The sequence below is a fragment of the Acinonyx jubatus genome, chromosome B2 (genome assembly GCF_027475565.1).
Source record: "Acinonyx jubatus isolate Ajub_Pintada_27869175 chromosome B2, VMU_Ajub_asm_v1.0, whole genome shotgun sequence".
NCBI classification, from domain to species: Eukaryota; Metazoa; Chordata; class Mammalia; order Carnivora; family Felidae; genus Acinonyx; species Acinonyx jubatus.
Genome location: NC_069385.1, coordinates 143,348,242 through 143,353,523, shown reverse-complemented (window position 1 = coordinate 143,353,523; position 5,282 = coordinate 143,348,242). Strand labels below are relative to the sequence as shown.

The following is a 5,282-nucleotide window of genomic DNA, read 5'->3' as shown; positions in this document are numbered from 1 at the left end:
CATGGAAATCCCCTGAGGCCGTTCTACTGCCCAACACATCACAATCCTGTCCCTGGTCCCTCAGTATGTTTTCACTTTTATTTTAATACGCCCTTGATAGCAGTCGTGCTCTGAAGCCCTCTTCATTTGAAGTGATAATTATATGGTTTCCCAGACTTTAAACTAGAACCCATGCAGAGAGGTACCAAGCTGGGGAGGTGCCACGTGTTTGGGGCAGGATGTGAATTTGCAAGGATGGCAATGGCAAGGCTGTGTTGTCGTATCATCAAATTAAATAATTAAAGCTATTTCCCCCATACGTGCACCGTACTTTCTTTATGGCTAATAATTATAACGATGCACTTGGATACAGGCAAGGGTATTATTAGATAATGCCTGAAATTTGAAGTGGCCTCATCAGCCACCCAAGGCGAAGCATAATTGCCCCACTTCTGTGCATTATCAGATAGCAGACAATGTTACTGAATGTTATTACTTAAGTATTTTAATTTTTCATTGGGTAAAGAAATTGAATTCCAGCTCTAAGAGAGAGCCCTCTCTAGCGAATGGATATGTCTGGGCAGGGGGTGAGGCCGCTATGTGGGGGAAACGTGGTGCATCTTTGGAAAGAGTGAGGCTTGCATACAGAACATGTGCATTTTTCCTTTCTCCTGAGGCACAGAAAGGGAAATGTCCAGGGCTATTTTTCCCAAGGAAAGCAAAACGCTCTGTCCTCAGTTCACTGAAGACATAGCTACAACAAAAACAAAAAACAAAAAACTTGCTGACGGTGTGTAGAGCTGTTGTTTTAATTCTGATACAGAGAACTGTCTTCCCTCCCTGGAGGGCAGAAAACAGGCATCTGCAATAAGCACAAGTCACAAGACCGACAGATGCTCTTGGTCCGTGGTGCATTTTTACCACAGTTGCTTCTGCAACCATGCTGGAAATATGGCGTGTGGCATGATGGGAGGGTGTGTGCCTATTGTAAGAGACACAAGCCTGCAAGGGACTCTGGCTGTGTCCTTTGCCATCCAGTCTCCCCTGGAGTAGGAACCAACTGCTCTATTAAGGACTGGTAATGGGTCACATGCAACAAGCATTAAATTCTTCTGCCCCAGTGGCAATTCATAAAGATTTTGTGTCATTAAAGGTCATCACAATAGCATGGTTGGAGTTCAGTGTTGTGGTGGGGGGTTTCTCTTCCTTCTTTCCTTTCTTTCTTTTTTTTTTTTTCTTTTTCTTTTTCCTTCAGTCACAGAATTACTTTTATTAAATTTCATTTGGGTTCACTGTCCCCATGAGGAAGGCCCGATTCCTTAACACAGTTTTTCCTAATCTAACTATCTGCTTACATCTCAATCTCATCTCTTAGCTTTTCTCCTGGCCCCTGTGCAGAATGGCCATGGTGTTCTCCCACGGGGACTCTGTAGGTCTAACTGGAGGCTTAGAAGATGCTTCCCACCACTGCTCTCTCCCTTTGACCTCTTGGATTGGCTTCTCTAATCATAGGGCTTAGTTGCCTATATTTCCATATCTTCACCAAGCTGTGAACACCCTGAAGTTAGGGACAGTGTGTTCCATTCACCGTTTGTCCTTTCATACTGACTGCTGATTATATGTGCAACCAGTGGTTGTTGAATAAATGGATTATGGGACATTATGAGATTTAATAACGATAATCATGACACATTAAAAGAAAAAGCCATTGGATGTTTAATGTCACATTTATTGTCAATAAGTTTTAAAAGATTTAATCCATTTCCCTTGTATTAGGTGCCCCCATGGGAGAAATTTCTTTCAGTTGTCAGTTCTAGGAAATACTTTAGGACTGAGAAAACTGGTATTCCCTTCCCTTCCCTTCCCTTCCCTTCTCTTTTCTTTTCTTTTCTTTTCTGTCCCTCTCACCTATTTTCATTTGTTCCTTCCTTCCTTCCTTCCTTCCCTCCCTTCCTCCTTAATTTATATGCACTAACTAAACCATTTCTTTGTTTACACTGGCTGCTGCAATGTATAGATCCATATTTGAGGCTGGATTTGGTCCACTAAAAAAAAAAAGGCACAGAAAGAAATTGTCCTGGGTTGCATACAAGGCCATCCATGGCCACCTTAGTTAATTAACTAAGCAGCATCTCAAATCAATGTTGGGGTCCTATTTACATTTAAAGATATAGTTTATGCCTTCAACAAGAAAGTATCAGACTGAAAGTTCAGAATGAGCTATTTGCTGATACATGTTATTCCTAGAAAAGTTTTAAGTGATGGATTTGGGTTAATAGCTGCTGTTTTCCTTAAGAGGTGTCAGATGGCCCCGTAATCATTTCTCTAATCCTGTTATTGTATAGCTGAACTTTGTTAATTGGCTTGAGCCTATGTTTTAGTCAAATGTCAGAGTAGAAATAGTCCATGGATAACCATGTTTACTCAGTCTCAAAGAGCTCAGAGAAGATAAACCTTAAAACATGCACTGCTATAAGGCCACTTTCATGCAGTTTGCAGCCTGGGGTTTTATGTATCAAGAGGATCTCACTGAAGGTGAAGGAAAGCAAAAACCATGCAACAAATTATTTTCAGGCTACTTTGCACAATTGTATTAGTTCAGCCTTCACAGGAAAGATCTTAATTTTTTAATGTTTATTTATTATTTAGTTTTGAGAGAGAGACAGAGAGAGTGTGTGGGGAAGGGGCAGAGAGAGGGAGACAGAGGATCTGAAGCAGACTCCTCTCTGACAGCACAGATCCCGATGCAGGGCTTGAACCCAAAAACCAAGAGATCATGACCTGAGCCAAAGTCGGATGCTTAATTGACTGTGCCACCCAGCTTCCCCAGGAATGATCTCAATTTTAAGTCTACCTCTGCTCTGTCACCCTTGTATTTTACACAGCAGCACTTAAAAGGGGGAGATGCAGGGACCTTACTTTGTTCTAGTTCCTAAAAATGCACACTTAGTTTTTACTGAAAACAATAAAAAAGTAAAAGTTAAGCAAACCAAAGATTCTCACTCAGTGGATGTCAAATCTTGACTGACTGTAGTGGGTCCTTCTAAGGGTATGAACCAAGAATACTGATATTTTCTATGAGAAATTATTGAAAAAGTGGTGTCATGGGTTTGTGTGTGTGTGTGTGTGTGTGTGTGTGTTCTTCACTTTTAGTCACTACATATAAGTGAATCATGATGTCTAAAATTTTGGTTTACCACCTACTACAGTGTTTTGATCATGAAAGGCACTATTGTAGCATACTTAAGACAATCTGGAGAGATTGTCAGTGTATTTCCATTTCTGGCCCCTTTCTCCTTGATGGGCCCAATTAGTGGCTCTGCCCTTTGCACTGGATGAAGAGACTGGGTGGTATTTGTGTTGGCTTCTTTAGAGAGAGGTCAATCTACTACATGTATAAGAAGACTCTCTGAATGTGTGGTGGTCAGGAGGAATAACTTGGTAGAGACTGGCTAGAGTCAAGTGTGGCAGGCCCATAGGCCTAGTTTTAGCCAAATAAGGGAAAAAAAATGATGTGTGTTGTTTTGGTCCAAGGTGATTAAGAGCTGGTATACCACCCACACAGCTGCTTACATGTCCATGTCCATGCTGGAGGATGCACGTGGGATTGAAGCCCAGAATGGAGAAAAGCCTCTGGCAAACACATCCAACTTGTGTGAACCAGAAACAAACTAATATGTCCCCTTTAAATCATACTGTGGGCCAGACTTCTTAGTCTTGTAAACATGAACTCAGTTCTGAAAACTCAAGTGTGTTCTTGTTTCTTTCCATACCTTCAACCTGGAATGTATGGAATGAGTGAACATTCCACCTGTCTTTCCCAGGTGCATAAATGTCAATCAATCTACATGAGCTTCATTATCCATTAAAAATAAAACAGATTAGATGAACTCCAAGATAGTTTCAAATGATAGGGTTTTAGAATGTTTTGGATGTAACTTAATTGGTTTCCACCAAGATTAGTTGCTGGAATTTAAAGAGTATCTTAAAGATAACAGCATAGAAACATGATGAGTCGATGTTCACAGATTTCTTTGGGAAAAGCACTAAATCATACAGAAATAAACATTTTGAATAAACAAAAGAAACTATCAGGTGAGATTCGTTCTAAATTGTGGGTGTTGGCCTAAAGATGGATGTGTTGATTTTCACTTTTTTTGTTGATGCTGTTAGTCAGAAACGAACTGACAAAATGTGAGATTAGGCAAAAGCAGTAATGACAATAAACAAAACTACCTTTGAATGTAAATGAGCATTACATGGTTGGTAGCTGGCATCTCTTTATAATCAACAAATATGTCTTGAACTAGTTGGGGTCACTCACATTGCTGCATACTGGAAACAGGGTTGAATAAGGTGGGGTCCACGCCCCCAGTGAATTCACTGTGACTATAGACAATAGACTAGAAAAACACACAATTATAATACAAGATACAGACTGAAAAGGAATACTATAATGTCAGTGTACTCACTAAGCTGGGGGGGGGGGCAGGGGGTGAGAGTAGGGAGGTGATATGAGCTAAGGAACGGAGTAAGAGTGGAATGCATTTTGAGTCCATAAGAGATATATAAAAAGATCATTGCACATGAAAATTTCCTTCCCTTTGAAATAATTAAGTAGCCAACGTAAATAGTTGTGTATCAACTGGACAATTACTTCAAATAAAGGAAAGGGTTAGATTATAAGAGAGAGAGAAAATGCCAAACTTGGTAAAACAATGGAGGACTACGGAAGCAGCCTTATAAAATCATTCACTTTAAAATGTGTCAAGAAACACAAGGTCATTCTTAACAGGCAATACGTAAGAAAAAGATGAATTATCGCTTCTCAGCCTTTTGGCTAAGATCAAGTGAAGACAAAGATGAATTGAATATGGATGATCTCTATTGACTATAGACACATGATTATTTATCTATAAGCAAATATGAAAAGTCATTTTCTCCATAGGTCCCCTTCCCCAGAGCCCTAAAAGTCCAAATAATCGTCTAGACTTCTCCTTTTATGAAAAAATGAATTTTCACTATGAACAGCTAGACCATAAGTGGAAGGTTGTCCATCTGAAATCTCTAGTGAGGACTCCAGACATGAGATAAAAAGGAAGGAAGAGGGGCAGGAAAAAAAAAATAGGCCAGTAATAACTGAAAAGCCTTAGGGACTGGAAGAGAGAAGAACGGTACAATTTATCTTGGTGTTTCAAGGTAAGACAATGGTGAATCGTTGGCCAAAGTTTGACGGGACAGCTTTGACTTGATTATTTAGAAGCTCACAGATGTAGAAATCGGTGCTTACCTTATGTTACCGA

At 40.0% G+C, this 5,282-nt stretch overlaps 1 pseudogene; it reads left to right on the top strand.

Annotated features, from left to right (window-relative positions):
• Positions 1-4,799: 4,799 nt before the first annotated feature.
• LOC113593976 (uncharacterized) lies at positions 4,800-4,935 on the top strand (annotated as a pseudogene).
• The last annotated feature ends 347 nt before the right edge of the window (positions 4,936-5,282 follow it).